Source organism: Camelus ferus, chromosome 17, assembly GCF_009834535.1.
Source record: "Camelus ferus isolate YT-003-E chromosome 17, BCGSAC_Cfer_1.0, whole genome shotgun sequence".
Lineage (NCBI taxonomy): Eukaryota > Metazoa > Chordata > Mammalia > Artiodactyla > Camelidae > Camelus > Camelus ferus.
This window is the reverse complement of record NC_045712.1, coordinates 40509734-40530450: the sequence shown is the minus strand read 5'-3', so window position 1 is coordinate 40530450 and position 20717 is coordinate 40509734. Positions and strand designations below refer to the sequence as shown.

The 20717-nt window shown below is 35.3% G+C and overlaps 1 protein-coding gene across 3 annotated transcripts in view; it reads left to right on the top strand.

Moving 5' to 3' along the window:
* Positions 1–20717, top strand: part of CTNNB1 (catenin beta 1) — a 41400-nt gene that overhangs the window by 7437 nt on the left and 13246 nt on the right. The window lies entirely within an intron of this gene.

Here is a 20717-nt window from a genome sequence, read left to right as displayed (position 1 = left end):
TTTTAAAGTTGTTTTAAAGTTTATTTTATTAATTTTAAAGTTTGTTTTCTTCTGTTGGAAAAGCCACATGAGGATATGAAACGAGGTTTATATTGTTCTGTTAGATACAAATGTTCTCTGTGATACATTTGGGTAGTAAAACTTAACTTTGTAGTTGTCCTCTGTAGGTTACTGTTTCCTGCCTTAATTCTGCAGTCATTTTACCTAGGTCTTGAGTCAGAGTGCCAGCCAGTCTATTCTCCTTAGAATGGAAAGTAAGAGGCTAGACAGTTTAAGAGATTAGAAGTCTGGAGTCACTCATATGGCAGAGTAATAATGATAGTTAAAATACTAAAACTGGATATGTTTTGTGAGAATACTTAGATTCTTGAATCATACTTGAAGAATGGCCTGACTATATGCTAAAGGGCCTCAGGTTTCGCCTTACTGCCATTATATCCCAGGTCATATTACATTTCTTTAGAAAGTACTAAGACAGGAAGACTTTAACATGTCTTTGCTCCTCAAACTAATCCCCTTTCCCCCATCAGAAACTAAGCAGGAACTCCTTCACCTTCTTATTGTCAATCTGCATGGAGGGTCCGTCCATCTTTAAGATGGAGAAAGCATTATATTCTGGTCAGAGGCCAGTCCTGACACATGCCTGTTCAAGGACATTGTTCCTTTCGTTATGCCTCACTCTTCTGTATGTGTTATCCTTATCCCTCCAGATTCTAATCCCATTGCTTTTTCTGGTCTCCATCTTCCACATTTTATCATCTCCTGAAGTCCATTCATTATGCCTCCTGGAACTCATAGTCTTTAGCAAATCCTTTTTATTGTCAATCGTTTCTGGGAATGTTTCCTTTTCTTTCTTGTTCCAGCTGTAACCTAACCTCTCCCCTATAATGCTCCTGACCTAGCAGCGCTCTCAGGTGGTAAATGTTTCTTCTTCTTGCATATCTTTTATTGCTGAATTAATGTCTTCTTTATTCCTCATTGTCACTTTTTGACCATTCTTTCCCAGAACTTTAAGCTTTGACTTTCATGCCATCAATTGTACCACCCACCACCCCTCTATTTCAGTCATCTACCAACTTTCCTGGGTCATTCCCTTCCTTCCTTGAACATTGTTAGCTTCTGGATCACTGTCTTCTTTATTTCTGTCATACTTCTTGGTTCTTGGTGATATCAATGTACATTTAGAGCAGTGCTATTCAGAATGCTACCTGGTCTGTGAACTGTTTGTTACTAGTATGAATTGGAGTAAGGCATTTGTGCCAGAATGTAAATCACCTGTATCACTAAGCTCAGTGTTTAGTTCAGCTGATTTTTTTTTTTTTTTTGATGAAGGAGGCAGTATTTTGATTTATATAATCTGGCACAAGCTCCTTAGGGTGTTGTGGTATGGTACTTGGAGTAACATTGATTTAGAGGATGCTTCCAATATTCTAACCTCTTAGTTCCTTGATTTCTTCTCTTCCAGTGATCTTATTTTTCAGTCTGATTCAACGACCCTAGTTCTTCAATTCCAACACTCTTTGGCTCCACTGGAACTTATACTTTGTCTGTCCGTCTATGCTTTTCAGTATCCCTCAACCTCACTTTTACCCAACTGAAATTTCATGTTAAATCATAATCACTTTCTTATATACACTCTCAACAACATTGTCCCTCCCTGGCTTCATGCCTAGTGGTCCTTGGTCTGTTAATTCATCCCTCTTTATGAATGTATCGTTTTCCTCTCTTCTCAAACCTCTTCCCTCATCCTTGCTCTCATCTACTGCCCTTGCTCTCTATTTCACAAAGCATGTTGAATAATTGGAAGAATTCCTACATGCTCCCACATCTGTGACTGGGCCCTTTACCTTCTCTGTCATTACGGATAAATTGTAGTGTTCACGGATGAGGACAACCAGCTCATTTCTACACTAGATCCCATTCCCTCTTGCTCTCAAGAATATTATTCTGTCATTGTCCCTTCTCTTGCATCACTTCTCTACTGGCTTGTCCCGTGAGCATACAAACGTGATATTATTTGTTCCATTAAAAAAAACTTTCATTCCTGCTTCCTTTTTTCATCCACTCAATCTGCTTATCTTTCAAACAAAACACCTTGAAATAATTGTTTGGATATACTCGCTTCCCTTTTCTTTTGAATCTCTACCAGTGAGCACCATGTTATAAATCTCCAGTCCTCATTTCACATAATCTCTTAATAGCATATGGCACAGTTGCTTGAGACCCAGGTTTCACTTGGCTTCTAGGCCACCACATCTAATAGCAAGTTTTCTTCCTACCTCACTGGTGATTCCTCCTTAGTCTCCTTTGCTTTTTCTGTCATCTCTTTGACCTCTGTGTTGGAGTGGCTGAAAATTTAGTCCTTGGACCTCTCTTTTTTCGTTGCCAGTCTCATAGCTTTAAACATATGATATTTAATTTATTTGCTGATGGCTTCCATATTTATATCCCTAGCCTAAGTTTTTCCCTTGAACTGTAGATCCTGATATCCAACTTTTGCCAACATTTTGGATGTCTAAGAAGCATCTCAAACGTAATATATCTGAAACTGAGCTCCCAATTTCTTCTAAAGCTGTTCTGTTTAGTCTTTCCTAAATGCAACTCTTATCTCTCCAGTTACTCAAACTTAAAACCTTGCTGTTATTGACTGTTTTTCTCTCACCCTATATCCAAACCTTGTCTGAAAGTTGTGTCTGCTCTCCTAAAATATATCCAAAATCTAGCCATTTCTTATCATAGCCATGCCATCTTAATCTTTTGCCTGGATTACTGCAGAGGCCTTCCAACTGGTCTTTGCTGCTTTATATACTTTTGTTTCCCTTAACTGTATTCACAACACAGTAGCCAGAATAATCCTTTTAAAGCAATAGATGATGTAACTTTTCTGTTTAGAAACCTCCAGGGCTTTACCATCTCATTCTGTAAAAGCATGAAATCCTACGTGTTAGAACTACTCACTTTATGACTGCCATTTTCCTTCTCTCACTCCCTCTGGAAGTAAAAGTGAAAGGGGACAAGAAAAAAAGGGGGGACACCAGTAAAACAACTACAGTCATCGTCCAGGTGACAGATGGTGGTGGCTTAGGTTAGGGTAGTAGCAGTAGGCCCAGAGTAGCTAGATTGGAGGAACACTGGAGGTAGAAACTGTAGGCACTGCAAACTCAGTAGAAGTTCTCCCCAAATTCCTATCTCTTTTCTTTATGTTTTTCCTTAGCCTTCATCACTGTCTAACATAGTGGATATATTACCTCTCCCTCCCCCCTTTTTCTTAGCCTCCTATACAGCATAAGCTCTTGGAAGATAAGGATTATTGTCTGTCCTTACTGCTTTCTTCCCAGTGCCTGGAATTGTACATACTAGTGGATCAGTAAATACGTGTTGAGTGAATGACTTTCACATTTTACCACCTCATTGTGGATCATTCCCAATAGCATACAAATACATTTTAGACCTTGGCAGAGGTGTTTCCTTCCTGTCATTTATAGCTCATGTCAGATTGAGTTCTTCTGTGTTCACTCATTTATTTTCACTTTATCATATTCTCTTTTATTTGGTTTGTGATGTTTAACCATAATCTCTCAAAGTAATGTGTTTTCTTACTTGTTATTTCCCCCGGTCAGGGTCCTGTCCTGATTTGGTATGTATGCCTGGTATCCAGAACAGTTTCTGGAAGTTGTAGGTGCTCAATAAACATCTGTTGAATGGGTGAATATTCTGGAATTGGACAACCTGTTTCTCCAGCTCGTGCCCCTTTGGTTGCTCCCTTTCACAGCCAGAAAGAGATACATTATGGATATGGTCTCCACCTTTCATCTCCTATTCCAGTTTATGTTCTGGTTTCATTACTAAAGTGAACGTGCTCTTGCTGAGCTCACTGTTGGGCCTTCATGTTGACCTTTAGTCTTGCTGGACCACTCAGCATTTGCATTTTTTAAAAACTTTCTTCCTTCTGAAACAGCACTGTTCGGTAGAACATTTTGTGATGATGGAACTGTTCTACATCTGTGTACTCTGATATGATAGCCACCAGCTACATGTGGCTGTTGAGCACTTGGAATGTGGTAATGTGACTTATGAGCTAAATTTTAATAAAATTTAAATGTAAATAGCCTTGTGTGACTAGGGCTACTGTATTAGACAGTGCAGTTCTAGAAACACTCTTTTTTCTTACATTGCACCTAACTCAGTAAGTATCACAACCTAATCGCTCAAGCCAAACACCTAAGAGTTATCTTTTAATTCCTGTCATCTGTTTTAATTTCTCTCGTCTACTGCAACCAGCCCATTAGTAGAGCCCCTTTTTTCTATCTCCAAAGTCTCTTATCTAGCTATTCTTTGTGCCTAGTGCTGTTATCCTAGCCTAAGCCACCACCATCTGTCACCTGGATTATTGCTGTAGTTTCTTTACTAGTTTCCTTTCTTTTTGTTTACCTTCAGTTTTTTTTTCATGATAGCTGAAACCAGTTTTTAAAAACTCAAATGGGATCACCTGCTTATAACCTTTCATGGACTTCCAGTGGCATTTAGATTAAAAAAAAAAAAAAGCATTTTTTAACAGTATGGAGAGCCCTACATGATCTGGCTATTTTCAGCCTCAGCTCGTATTTCAGTCACTCTTTCCCACTATAATTGAGCCACTATGGTCTTAAGGTTTAGTTCTTATAAGATGATGGGGTCCTAATGATTTTGGGCTTTTCCACATGTTATTTCTTGTTTCTGGACTGTTCCTGCTCTGCTCCTTACATGCTGACTCCTTTGCATCTTCAGGTCTCAGCTTGAAGGTTACCCTCACAGCTTAAAGGTACCCTTGAAGGTTACTGCAGAAGTCTGTGGCCAATCTAAGTAGGGCCTTCCACTTGTCCATGTGTCATTCCACTCCCTTTTCTCACTTGTTAGTTATACACTTACCGCTCGTTGCAACTATTGAATTGTTGTCTGTCTTCTCTACCAAGAATTTAAGGGCTATGTTTATTTTAATTACCACTGTATACCCAGAATCTATTACTACTCTTAGTATGTAGGAGTTGCATAAAGAAATTGTTGAATAAATGAAATCTGTACATATATTGCACTTATGCTATTGGTATTGCTATATATCCTGGAACTATTCAGTAAATGAAGGAATTGTGGGAAAGATTTCTTGTGGAATAAAAAATCTCAGAATAACATCACAGTTTGGTAAATTGAGAAGACAACATAATACACCAATGGAGCATTTGTATATAGGTCCAAGCTCTGATTTATTTATTGCTGTATTATTGGACTCACAATAGAGTAGAGATTTGGAGTTTCTTAAAGTTCTTTGTATTGGGGTAATGCAAGTAGTAACATCTTGAAAATAAAAGCTTCATAGCTTGCTTTGCTTTCTGTAATATTCTCTTCTTCATAAATATAAGAGAGCCTCATAATTAAGACCTGCTACTATCTTAAGTCTGTCAAAGGCCGCAAGATGTCCTTCTCCTTGGGAGACTACCATAAACTTGATATGCATGGCAGGGGACAGAAGGTTGCTAAAGATTGTTAGAATAAGTGCTGTCTTAATGGATAGATGCTTCTCAAGGAGGTGATTCTAAGGTTACTCTGTGGTGTCAGGTTTATGTTTTGTGGGGATTTTTTTTGTTTTGTTTTGTTTTTAGCTTGGTTACTGACTAATGTTATACATAGAGTTGAATCATACAGTTTGTCTATAGCTGTAGCCCTTGACTCTGGGAGAAGTAGCATCAGCAATATGTATGGCACTTAAAAAAATACAGTGCCAAGGTCCTATCCCAGTCCTACTGATAGAAAACCATGGGGCTGGAGCCAGATTGTCTGGTTTTAAGGTTCCAGGTTAGAACCTTTGGGAGGATCTGGTTGCCAGTTTAAAGGGTTCTACAAGCAGACTTGGAGGTCTTACATAGTAAAAAAATGATTTTAAAAGGAGAAATTGGTTGAAGGCAGTCAAGAGGTACAGACTTCAGTTATAGGATAAATAAGTGCTAGGGATGTCATGTACAGCACGGTAAATGTAATTAATGCTGCTGTGTGTTATATATGAAAGCCATTAAGAGAGTAAATCCTGAAAGTTCTCATCACCAGAAAAAAAATTTTAATTCTTTAATTTTGTATCTATATCTATATGAGATGATGGAGGTTTGCTTAATGTACTGTGATAATCCTGTCATGATATATGTAAGTCAAATAATGATGCTGCATATCTTAAGCTTATACAGTGCTGTATGTCAGTTATATCTCAGTAAAACCATAAGAAAAAAATTATAAACTCTGGAAGAAATACAAAAAAATAACTGTTTGAAGGTGTCAGAGAGCAGTCAAAAGAAGACAAGTTTGAGGAGATGTGAACTTTTAAAGAAGAGAAATAGAGTCACTGGGTGACATCCTTTTTTCTACGGTTTCTTCGGTGAGAACAGTCATCAGTCTCTGGTGCTGGTTGACTAGAACTCGTGAAGTATCAGACAGTGGAGCTCAGGGTTGCCAGGATGGCAGGAAATTCAGGTGGTGGGTAGGTGAACCCAAAATGGAGATAGTCCCAAGGGGAGTGTAAAAATCTACCTATAAACTCCCTTCATATCCTTGGCTGACCCCAGAACTGTGTGTGTGGGAGATTTTAAAGAACTCAGTTTTAAAGCAATACATGGAACATTGAGAAATAAGATCATAGATTTCACCTTTGCCCTCATAGTGAAGAAGAGTTTAGAGTTTGAGTCCTGCCAAGTTAGGGAGCCTCATGCTTTTCATTTGAAACCAGAGAAGGGTCACACCTTATGAATAAAGGTATTTACCCTAATAAAATATGAAGTAGCTCCCTCCTAACAAAGTGTAAAACCAGGCTCCATAAAATCAAGATGTTTAGCTGCCTTAAAGAAGAAAACTCAACACTCTTTAGAAGACAACTCTGGAACCAGAGTTTCCACAATATATCCAATACACAATGTATAATATATACAATCAACAATTACTAGACATGTGAAAAAGTAAGAAAAAAAGTCACCCAAGGTCAAGAGAAAAAAACATACTTAAATAACCCAGATATAAGGATTTGCAGACAAAAATAAGACAAAAGGAATAAGACCAACATATAATTTGTAACAGCTATAAATGAAATAAAACTTTCAAAAATAAAAAGACTCAAACTGGGTTAAAAAAACAATAACATCCAACTTCATATTCAGTATATGAGGCACATTTAAAACAGTTAAAAAGAGTCAGAGTAAAAGTAAGAGAATTAGCAAAAATATGCCAAACAATATATAAAAAGCAGAAGTTAAGAGTATTTGTATTAAAGTCAGTTTGCTGTAAGGAATTTAACAAAGGATTTAATCTGTACACTTTTACAGAATTTGGTATTATATCCACATCCATTGATAGCTCTTTGATACATTGTTTAGTTGGGAAAAAAAAGCTTTAGAAAACACATTTGTTATGAAGATACATAGTACAGTTGACCCATGAAGAACACCATTTTGAACTGACTGCATTTTTTCACTTCTTTCTCAATAAATATAGTGCCTGTTTTTTGATTTTTACAGATCTTTAAGTGTGAGGGAAAGTTTGTGTTTGATTAGAGATCATAATATGTGGAATCAAAAAACTAGGGTTTGAGTCCTGATTCTATCCTAAACTGTTCCAGCTTCCCATCCTTGGGTGATTCATTTATCAGTTCCTTTGTTTTTGAGGCAGAGATAGCAGAATTCAGATTTTCTACTGCATGGAGGTTGGCGCCCCTAACTACTCCCTCCCACTGCCATGTTGTTAAAGGGTCAGCCATATATATATCTTCAGAAGTGTTTGTTGAACACTTCCTAAAAGTACAAGGTGCATAACTTTTTGAAAAATTAGACCAAAGTGCATAGAGAAATTTGGAGTTAAGACAGTAGTATTCCTCACATTATTTGAGTACTTACGAACTTATAATCAGAAGAAATACGTATATATTAATACTGGGGAGGAAAGTAAATGAAAAATCATTCTTCTGTGCTAATAAGACTAGAAGTTGTTTCTAGAGGGTTAAAAAATAATTCTAGGTAACTCAAGACGTAATTTCTGTCATCATCATATCCTCTGCAAACACTGTCTTCATTGGCCAGACATACAAGTCTAAGTGATAATAATAATGATGATCATTAATTAATAGCAACAACAGTGGCTAACAGTTTTTTATGCGGATAAAAAGGGCATGCATATACTGAAGCCATATTCTGGCTTAGCATGTACCTGGTCTTAATGGCCTGAAATATTTTTCCCAAACAGATGTCTTTTGTATGTCATTTGGTCCTGTTTCATTTCTTTATACAACCCGTTTTTGAAGATAATTACAGAAAAAAAGTATGATTCTCTTAGTAACCTAGTAGCTTACTTAAAAACCCTTTCTGTTGTTCTTCACATTTAGGTTTAATGTACTTAATTAAACCGTAAACTCACTTGCCTTTGGTTTGTTCTCAGTGAAAATAAGAAATAGATGAGGGGCTGGCCAACTACTGCCTACCATCTGTTTTTTCATGGCCTGAGAATCAAGAATGATTTTTACATTTTTTAATGGCTGATAAACATCAAAAGAAGGATAATATCTCACGACACATGAAATTTACAAAATTCAGATTTGCACTTCCCATGAATAAAGTGCAAACCTTTGGAACCTAGCCTCACTCATTATTGTGCCTGTTGTCTGGTTGCTCTCACTACAATAGCGGAGTTGAATAGTTGGCAACGGAGCTTAAGGCCTACAAGAGCCTAAAATAGTTACTATCTGGACTTTCACAGGAAAAGTTTGCCAACGTCTGTTCTAGATGAGATACATGGTTCACAGACGAATCCTTAATGTTCCTAAAGTCATTTAAGGAGTCTTTTAGATTATATATAATTGTTGGCTACCTAAGCCTCTATATTATGATTTGTTCTGCCTACTTTTAGAACATTTTTCTTATTTTTAGCTTATTCAGTCCATCAAGTATTAAAGAGCTTAACCTGTGCTAAGCATTTTGGAAACAGGAACCAAAGATACAGTCCCAAGCCCTCACAGAATTAATTTATTGAGTATCCCCCCCCCCCCCCCCCCCCGTCAGTGTGCTGGTATGGTGGTGAAGGGAGACTCTTGTAACAAGTGGAGAAGAAGGTTATTGTTACGGGATATAAAGCATGCATTAAATTACTTCTGGAAGTCATTGAGTTCCTGCCGTTTAATTCTGCCTGTAGCCTGAACCTAGAGAGAGATTAACATCTAGAAACTTTCTTGAAGTAAAATCTTCCATTTCCTTGGCATAATACAATCATGTTTGAAAATCCTGCACTTTCTTGCCAGCAGGTGTGTTACTTAGGTAGGCACAGATTCAAAGTACGGGGTATGCAGTGATTTAAATCTTAGAAATATTTTAAAATTATTTTTTAATTCTTTTGCAGTGGTTATTGTTCAGAGAATGTAGTTCTTTAGTATTACTTACAACACTTAACCTAAAAATTGCTAACTCTTCTCTTGCACTTATCTACAGCAGTAATTGTTAAATACTAATTGTCTAAAACTTTGGAGTTGGGGATGGGATATATGATTTGATTCAAAGAGCACATGACTCTGAGATAAACAGACCTAGATTTGAATTTTAACAGAGCAGTTTACTAGCTATACTCACATTAACTGCTGCTAGTCATTTTTTTCATCTGATGATTTGGAGAGTGTTGTCTGCTTTATGAGATTGCTGGGAAGATTCCACGAGGTGAAATTAGGCTCAGAACTGAAGTTGCTAGGCATTTAATTACACTACCTTGTTAAGTATTTCAAGGGCAAAGTTAGACATTTACCTGATATTACAAGGCAACATCCTAAAATTATAGTGTAAAACATATTATTTAAAGTAATTTAAATGATTTAATCAGAAATCTGCCATTACTTTGTGTTGTGGTTGATTTTTAAAATATTGCCACTTCAGTAGAATAAGAACTGAACAAAAATCTCCATTAAATTAAACTACTAAAAATAGAAGTGTATTGATATAGTTAAGTGAATTTGCCTAAATATTTTTAAAAATTGGAGTAAGTTTGATTTCCTTGCTTTTAGGAGACATTGGTTATTTTTCCAAAGAATATGTATGTATGTAAACATTTATTTACTGTTACATATCAGTGTTTGGCTAACATATATTTGCCATATGATAGATATTTTCTTGGTCAAGTATTATTTCTATACATTTTATTCTGCAGATGTATGCAAAAAATGTCTATTAAAGGTATACAGATACCTTACATATTTAGATAAATGTTGAATTTTTTAATGTATTTTTCATTTTTAATAGCTACATAGTAATCCTCTATCCCCCTCACCTCGAGGATTTACAGTAGTCTCCTAAGTCTTCTCCTTGCTTTGCTTTTGCCCTTCATGGTCTTTTTTTCCCCATATAGACACTAGAGTGAACTTTAAAAATTCTGACACAGATATTAGTTACTCTAGTGTCTTTCCAGTGCACTTTGGATTTTATTCTACACCTTATCGAGCTGGTCCCTACCTCTCTTCATGGTTGTCTGCTTTTTAGTTACTGCTGGTGACCTTTCAGTACTGTTTCCCTACAGCTCTTTCTTCCTTTGCACTTGTTCTCCATTCTCCACTTGGAGTGTTCTGTCCCACCTTTATCTGGCTAGCTCCTTCTCCTATGCTCCTGTCACTTCCTCTCTCATCACTCACTCTTACCTAGTGTAGCCTTCCTCCTTCGCTAGTCACTCTTGAGTGTTTATTTTCTTCATAGCAGGTCTCTCTAAATTGTCTGGTTTTTATTGCTTAACTCTCTAAAAGTAGAAGGCAGCTTTGCTGGATATATGACCTTGATTCTGTATTGCATTGCCAGCAACATAAAAGGTGCTTAAATATTTGTTCAGTAGATGAGTATACATTTCATTCAATGGCTACATTATGTTTTATTCACTCCTTTGTTGACGAGCATTTGGGTAATTTCCAGCTTTTTTCTCTATGAATGCTTCACTTGTGCAGTCTCTTGGCATGCTTCTGTGAATATTCCTGCAGAATACATTTCTGTTATAAAAGTGGAATTTTTATGTGAAAGGGAATTTACACTTATAATTAATGGATAGTGCCAACTTACCATCCAAAAACTTTCTACCAAGTTTAACTATGTCCGTATCAGCAGTGGCTATTATTAATCTTTCCAATTTTACCAGTCTGATAAGCAGATACAAATGAGTTTGAACTCCTTTATTGCTTACTTTATATTTTCCTTTAAGTGATGGTTCCTGCCCTTTCTCTTGCTGTTTCTGTTGATTTCTCCTCAGTTCTTTGTGTACTATGGATATTAGCCTTTAGTCATATTTCACATGTCTGGTGTCCAGTATGTCATTTAAAAAATAACTTTATTGTGTAATGTTTTTTTGCTTGGAATTTTAAATTTGACACACACATAAATTATCCTATCTTTCCTTTTTGTTTTCAGAGTTTCAAGTCATGCTATGTTGGGCTTCTTACCATGGTTTTTATTTCCATATATACCACCCTTGCTTTTATATACCATATTTTGTCTCATTGGTTTTTTCAGCCTGTAAATATTTGGCAGATGTAGGTTTACTTTTAATATAGTAAGATAAGGATGAAAAAAAGGTATTTTTAACAAGGACAAGCCCCTATCTCCAAATATTATTAATCAAATAATCCATCTTTCTCCCACCAGTTGAAAATGTCACCTTTTACATTTACTAAATTGCCACATTATGTCTGGATATTTTCTGATTACTGTAGTCTCTTAACCATTCCTACCCCCAATAATACAGCTGTTTAATTTTTGTGGCTGTTTATTCTGCATTTTAGTATCTGATGGAATTGGTCCCTTCTCATTATTTTAATCTTTTTTTTTTATCCTCACACTTCGAAATGAATTTAAGAATCATTTTCACTTCAAAAGAAATCTGAGCATTTTGTTGCGAATACATTGAATTTTTAAACTAAGTTAGAGAAAACTGGCATCTTTATACAATACAAAAAAATTCTAGTCAAGAACAAGACACATCTCCATTTAATTTTGTATGTACCTTGTTTTTACTGTTGCAGTTATAAATGAACTCTTTTTGTGATTATGTTTTTCTGACTATCCTATTTGTATATAGGAAAGTAGTTTGTATATAATTTAGTTATTAAAAATTCAGTTGAACTATTTTCTGCGTGGATTTATCAGACTGTAAAATCCACCTAAAATGAGTGTAAAAGTGTCTAGAGTGTTAACAAAGAGTGTCCTCAGTTTAAATGTATTTAGCTAATAATCATTTTGTGAACTTTGAAAAACAGAATTTTCAGTTTCAAACAGATCTTCCAATGTAGGTAGAGTCTCTAGCCTTTTAAAATAGACTTGTAACCTGTTCAGCTTTTATGACTGCTACATCTTTAAGAAATGGAAATACTTATTTTATTCTCATATTTGAGACTTGAGTTTGTAATGTTTAGCTGATCTAACAAAAGCGTCCATAAAATACTCGTATCTTTTTGGGGTAACTCCACTTTAATGAACTTTAAAAGATTAAAGTACAAAGGTATGCTTATTTTAAAATCATATTTGGAGTTTAAATTATTTGATCTGAAATGCTGATATATAGCTATTCTCTTATTTTTATTCAGTTATTTTTGTTATGCAAAGTGTATAGAGTGAAGTAATTTTGCTATGTTTGATTAAACACACACACACAACTGCTGAAGCACTGAAGCCATCCTGTTCCTTTTGCCTCTAAGTATTAAGAAGCTGTTGTGTATTCTTTGTACTTTTACTACATAAACAATATGAAGTGTTGAGTTTTTTTTTAACTTGTGTAAAATTATATTTGGAAAAATATGCCCATGTAGATAAAGGCTTTTCTGTATGTAGTTTGAAATAGCTGTATTTTATTTATTTATTTATTTTACTGAAATGCAGTCAATTACAACGTGTTAACTTCTGGTGTACAGCCCAGTGTCTCAGTCATGCATATACACGTATTTGTTTTCATATTTCTTTTTAGTAAAGATTATTACAAGATACTAAATATAGTTCCCTGTGCTATACAGAAGAAGCTTTTTTAAAAATCTGTTTTTATATATAGCGACTAACATTTGCAAATCTCAAAGTCCCACCCCTTTCCCCCGTAACCATAAGATTGTTTACTATGTCTGCAAGGTCTCTTTTTCTTTTGTAGATGAGTTCATAGTGTCCTTATTTGTTTTTTTGTTTGTTCTTTTTAGATTCCACATATGAGTGATATCATATGGTATTTTTCTTTCTCTTTCTGGCTTGCTTCGCTTAGAATGACAATTTCTAGGCCCATCCATGTTTCTGCAAAATGGCATTATTTTATTCTTTTTTATGGCTATGTAGTATTCAACTGTATAAATATAGCACAACTTCTTTATCCATTCATCTGTCAGTGGACATTTAGGTTGCTTCCATGTCTTGGCTATTGTACATAGTGCTGCTGTGAACTTTGGGGTGCAGGTATCTTTTCGAATTAGAGTTCCCTCTGGATATATGCCCAGGAGTGGGATTGCTGGATCATATGGTATGTCTATTTTTAGTTTTTTGAGGAATCGTCATACTGTCCTCCATAGTGGCTGCACCAAACTACATTCCTACCAGCAGTGTAGGAGGGTTCCCTTTTCTCCACACCCTTTCCAGCATTTATTGTTCATGGACTTTTGAATGATGGCCATTCTGACTGGTGTGAGGTGATACCTCATTGTAGTTTTGATTTGCATTTCTCTAATAATTAGTGATGTTGAGCATTTTTTCATGTGCTTATTGGCCACTTGTATGTCTTCACTGGAGAATTGCTTGTTTTTTAGGTTTTCTGCCCATTTTTGGATTGGGTTGTTTGTTTTTTTCTTATTAAGTTGTATGAGCTGCTTATATATGCTGGAAATTAAGCCTTTGTCAGTCTCATCATTTGCAGATATTTTCTTCTGTTCCACAGGTTGTCGTTTTGTTTTGCTTTTGGTTTCCTTTGCTGTGCAAAAGTTTGTAAGTTTAGTAAGGTCCCACTTGTTTATTTTTGCTTTTATTTCTATTGCCTGGGTAGACTGCCCTAGAACATTGCTAAGATTTATGTCAGAGAATGTTTTGCCTATGTTTCCTTCTAGGAGGTTTATCGTGTCTTGTCTTATATTTAAATCTTTAAGCCATTTTGAGTTTAATTTTATATATGGAGTGAGAGAGTATTCTAACCTCATTGATTAACATGGTGCCATCCAGTTCTCCCAACACCGCTTGCTGAAGAGACTGTCTTTTCTCCATTGTATGTTCTTACCTGCTTTGTTGAAGGTGGATTGACCATAGGCATAGGTCTGTGGATTTATTTCTGGTTTCTATTGTGTTCCATTGATCCGTATGTCTGTTTTTATGCCAATATCATGCTGTTATGATTACTGTAGATCTTGAAATAGCTGTATTTTAAAATACCACTCTACATGCACACTAGTATTCATAACAGCACTATTCATAACAGTGAAGACATGGAAGCAAGCTAACTGTCCATCAATGAATGAATGGATAAAGATGTGGGGGGTCTGTATGTGTGTGTGTGCTCAATGGAATATTACTTAGCCATGAGAAAGAATGAAATATTGCCGTTTGCAGCAATGTGGTTGGACCTAGAGATTATCACACTAAGATAGAAGAAGACAGATATATGTTACCACTTATATGTGGAGTCCAAAAGAGTAATACAAATCCATTTATTTATAAAACAGAAACAGACTCACAGACATGGAAAACAAACTTAATGGTTACCAGAGGGGGAGAGATAAATTAGAAGTATGGGCTGAACAGATACACACCACTTTATATAAAACAGATAAACAACAAGGATTTACTGTATAGCACAGGGAGCTATATTCACTATCTTGTAATAACCTATAATGGAAAAGAATCTGAAGCTGTATACCTGAAATTAAAACAATCTTACAAATCAGCTATAGTTTTAATTTTTTAAAAGCCAGGAAATAAAAATTAAAAAATCAGTCTTTCTGGTTGCTTATTAGTATAGGCTGGAGAAAAACAGGTTTATATTTTTTGTATTACTTTGTTCTTAGAGTGGATAAAGTGAAAATGTGTCTTAATATATTCCATTCTTTTTTTCCCAGAAGGGTCATCAGGACTAGTATTTTAGGGTTGTGTTACTGACCAAAGGTTCTGTGTACCAGCTTTACTCACTGGTGAGACTAACAGTAGTAAATTCTCCTATATGTAAGGAGAATTACCATAATTGAATTATTTTAAGTAGTAAAATCATATTCTCAGACATAGTTGTTTAAATGCACTCTATCAATGATTATTCAAGGGACTTCTTATGCATAACATATACTGCATAAAAATGTGAAAATCACTGCATTTAGGGGAAAAAGTTCAAGCATTTAATCTCAGAATTTAGAAAAATTTATAGGGTGGGGTCGTGGTATATACGTATAGGTGGGCATGGCTATTGAAGGTTGTCTGAGGTAACAGTTGATGCTAGTAGGCCGTTGGTAAACTGGCCACTAGAACAATGCCTTCTTTAAAAATTGTATCAGTTTATGCTCCATCAGTATTTTGGAGTTATGTATCAAAGGCTTTAAAACTTAAAAGTTCTTACCCTATAACCCAGTAGTTGAGGCAATCCTCAGGTGGAAAGGAGGTGGAAAAAATTAAGAGAATTATTTATATGCAAAGATGTTCTTTCAGTATTGTTCGAGTAGCAAACTAGGAAGGACAAACTTCAAGAATGGGACGTATGATTAAATTATATAGACATAGACTACAGCACAGAGGATAATATAATACCAGATATACCAAAATGTCATTACTTGTGGGAACACCAAAGAAAAAATACTGTTTTAAACTAAGCATATATTATTTTATGGATTGGGTACAGCAGACAGTAAATGAAGGAAGGAAAATGATTAGGAACATCCTAATTTTTCCTAGCCACAGACAGTTCATGTTTCTAATAGCCATTTTTGTACCTGTTTATTTAAAGATAATACCAAGGCCATTAATGGAGGTGTTTCAAAGAACAGAAGTCATTAGATGTTTGTTTTTTATTGCTCAGTTCCGGAAGACTCATCCTAGAGGGGGCACAGGCACACACACACACACACACACACACACACACACACACACAGCGCTGAGGAGTAAAAGCAGAAAGGAAACTAAAGTAAGTTGTGACTTTAAAGTGTTAGTGTTAGATGAAAACTGCTAAAACAAAGATTTGAGGAGACTGTATAAATTTTTAAATGGCAAAGTATTAGTGACAATGAATAAAAATGCATATATATGTGCTTTTAGACTTACAAAACAGATTTTACTAAGAACTCCTTTAAATCCCTGAGACTATATCAAAAGTTTATCATGCTCCTGAAATTGAGTTGCACTTTACTTTAAAATAGAATAAATAATTGGTTTTGGTTCCTCCAGTATAGATTGTTGGAAAAGTGAATTGTTAGCATGAACTGCCAGTATAAAACTGATTTTATAATAGATATGTTTTATCTTTATATAGCAAAATTACTTCTAGATAGTAATACTCAAGCTTTTGAAATCCAAGGTAAAGATAATTTTGTGTTGACGGGTGAAATCTGTATTAAGATTTCTCATATAGATTTTGACCAAAGGCCACTTAAAGTACAGAAGGTTAAGTAGAGCCTCCAACAGTCATTTTGAAATTAACTGGTAAGGCTAATCTTTTATAATAATGTTGTGGTATGTAGGAAAATATCCTTACTTTCTGTAGCCACATAATGTACTAATGTGTGTAATTTACTTTAAAATCATTCGGTAGGAAGGCACCAATATGGCACGATATTAACAGTTGTTACGTGTAAGTGATGTGTGTGTTCATTATAAAGTTGTGTCTGCTTCTCTGCATGTTTCAAAATTTTCATAATAAAAAAAACCTGAGCATGCTAAAGTATTCTTGTTCAAAAAGCTGAAGAAAAAATTACTCATAGTAATACTCTGAATAGGGTATGGTTCAGGATGAACTTTCTTCTTAGGTAGGAATCATTATATGTAATAGATATAAATTTTTCTAAACCTTGTAGAGTTTAAGTCAGAAATAGTAAGATGAATTTTGAGGTATTCTTTCCACAGTATATAATTGGAAAAGAGTAAATGTTTAAAAAGCAAAAAAGAAAAACGAAAAGGATGCACGTGTCCACTACCTAATTATTAGACTGACTAAGTTGGTGATCCCCAAGCACCCTCTTTGTCAGAACACCACTTGGTGGTGATAAAGCTGGCAAGACACAAAGCATTCTAATGTAGTCTATAGTTTGTGATCAGTTGAATCTGGGAATATTTAGTAGTTAATTTTTAAGCACCATACACCCTTATCTTGATTAGTACTTAGTGGGCTTTTCCCCCATTTTTGTTTCTCAGAATTCGTTTTGAAGTGCCTGTGAGTTGGAGCTTTGATCCCCTGGGTTGATCTCTTGCTTCTTCTCTTTTGTACTTCTTTGTGTCTTTCTCCTTTATGCTGTAGTTTTTGTCAACTTCAGTTATCTATTGAACTTTTTATTTTTATTCTTTCCTGTCTCTGTGAGCATAATAAAGTGAAACATTCTGTTTCCCTCCTCACCTTACCCTGATTTTTAAGTTCTGTTTCTCTAGAGTCTTGGTTTCCTGAAATGTTAAATAAGCCTTAGTTGATTAGGCCCTTAATGATTGGCAGGGTGTAGTGGAGGGGACCCAGTCCTTGGACTGAAAATTCTGCCCAGAGGAAGAATGAGGAAGGCTTTACTTTGGGGCAGGATTCTACTCTTGTTCTCTGGACAGTATATTCAATTTCTTTAGTAAATAATTCTCAGAGTTTACGTAAGTTTGGATTTCTTTGCAGACTGTTGGTATATACTGCTGCTTATGTAGATCCCCATTTTCATTCCTGCTTTTTACTTCTCTACCTGCTGATTGACACTTTCCCTCTCTTACCTCAGAAGGTTGCTGTGAAGAGCAAGAATAATTTTTATGCATATTGCATAAATTTGGAAGTGTTATAAAAAGATAATAGTATTAAGAAGTCACAACATACAAATGGATGTTGTTAGTTTGGAACATGAACTTACTTTTTTTCCCCATAAAATCATTATAAATCATGGCTCAGGTTACTAGGTCAGCAGGGTACATGAACACATTTTAGTTAATAACACAGCTAATATGTTTTGCCTTTGTATCAACAGTAAGGAAACAACACAATAAATACTTTTTTCCTTGATGCCAGATGTATCAAAGCACTTCTTAAATAGCTGCATGCCCTGTAGATGTGACTAGTTGGTTTCTGAGCTCTGTGGCATTAGCCAGAGGAGGTGCTTAGTGTAGAACATGTTTTAGGTCCCCTTTCCCAGAAATACATTGGGAGCTGGAGTGGAGAACCCGCTTTTTAGAGGGGTAGAGAAGTAGTTAAATAGCCAGTGACAAAGATAGGCAAAAGATACAAACTAAAACACAGTATCACTGGACGGAGAACCTGGGTTCCTTCCATTATGGTATTTCTCAGTGTGATCTGCAGATCAGTTTCTGCATCCTAGAATGTTCATTAAAAATGCAGGTTTCTATGCGCCACTCCTGTCCTATTGAATCAAAGCGTTAAACACATAATCCTGTTTAGTACTTGATTTTAAAATACAAGTTTCTTGTTGACAGGAATCACCTTTATTATTTTCTGTCCTTCATTTTGCCTTATAAGTAAATTGTTAATTGTTTCTTCTGTGGACACTAAAACAATTGTATCCACATCTCTTGTCAGCTTTAGGTGTCAAGTGATTTTTGTGATTGTAAAAATCTAGTTTTGGAAGAGCAGTTCCAGGAATAATCAACACATGCTTCCTTTATATGAGAAAATAGGACGGGAGAGTTAGAGGACAGTTTCCAACTGCATTAAACATAAACTTTTTGTACATTGACAGAAAACACAGTTCATACTTAAATATCTTAGTCCATATTTTTACACATTGGTAATTTACTCCTAATATTTAATTTGTAGTGCAAGATGAACTTGTTCAGGGGCAGACTTTGTAATAAAGGAAATTTTAAAAAAATACATTTTATTGAAGTATATAGTCAGTTTACAGTGTGTCAATTTCTGTTGTACAGCACAATGCTTCAGTCATATATAAATAGGCATACATTCATTTTCATATTTTTCGCCATAAGTTACTACAAGATATTTAATACAGTTGCCTGTGCTATACAGTATAAACTTGTTTATCTATCTTATATATATTAGTTAGTATCTGCAAATCTCGAACTCCCACTTTATCCCTTCCCACTCCCTCCCCCCCAACTATAAGTTTATTTTCTATGTTTGTGAGTCTGTTTTGTAAATAAGTTCGTTTGTTTTTTAGATTCCACATGTAAGTGATCTCATACGGTGTTTTTCTTTCTCTTTCTGGCCTACTTCACTTAGAATGACATTCTCTTGGTCCATCCATGTTGCTGCAAATGGCATTTTATTCTTTTTTATGGCTGAGTAGTATTCCATTGTGTATATATACCACAGCTTCTTTATCCAGTCATCTATAGATGGACATTTCAGTTGTTTCCATGTCTTGGCTATTGTAAATAGTGCTGCTGTGAACATTGGGGTGCATGCATCATTTTGAATTATGTTTCCCTCTGGATATATGCCCAGGTGTGGGATTGCTGGATCATATGGTAGGTTTATTTTTAGTCTTTTGAGGGATGTCCATACTGTTTTCCATAATGGCTATATCAAACTACATTCCCACTAACAGTGTAGGAGAGTTCCCTTTTCTCCACAGCCTCTCCAGCATTTATCGTTTGTAGACTTTTGAATGATGGCCATTCTGACTGGTGTGAGGTGATACCTCATTGTAGTTTTGATTTGCAGTTCTCTGATAATTAGTGATATTGAGCATTTTTTTATGTGCCTATTGGCCATTTGTATGTCTTCATTGGAGAATTGCTTGTTAGGTTTTGTGCCCGTTTTTGGATTGGGTTGTTTGGTTTTTTGTTATCAGTTGTATGAGCTGTTTATATATTCTGGAAATTAAGCCCTCATCAGTCTCATGCAAAAATTTTTTCCCATTCCATAGGTTGTCTTTTTGTTTTGCCTACGGTTTCCTTTGCTGTGCAAAAGTTTATACGTTTAATTAGGTCCCATTTGTTTATTTTTGCGTTTATTTCTATTGCTTGGGTAGATTGCCCTAGGAGAACATTGCTGAGTTTTATGTCATAATGCTTTGCCTGTGTTTTCTTCTAAGAGATTTATAGCGTCTTATCTTATGTTTAAGTCTTTAACCCATTTTGAATTTATTTTTGTGTATGGTGTTGAGGGAGTGTTCTGACTTCATTGACTTACATGCTGCTATCCAGTTTTCCCAACACCATTTGCTGAAGAGACTGTCTTTTCTCCATTTTATGCTTTTGCCACCTTTGTCAAAGATTAATTGACCAAAAGTTTGGGTTTATTTTTGGGCTCTCTATTCTGTTCCATTGATCCGTATGCTAAAGGAAATTTTGTTATTAGTAATATCTAGAGACCATAAGCCCTTAAGTTGGTCTCATTTGCAAATAGCTCCCTGCGTGATTCAGTGTTTTCCTCAATATTACACAATAAAGCCAAAATGCAGACATAAATTAGATGCTAAGATTTATATATATATGTGAATGATTTTTATATGGATCAAAGCATTCCAGTTAGTAATATTTATATTATAGCAATAAATCAGTGCTATAAATTTGAACTTTAAAAAATTTAACTAAAAAAGGTGCTTT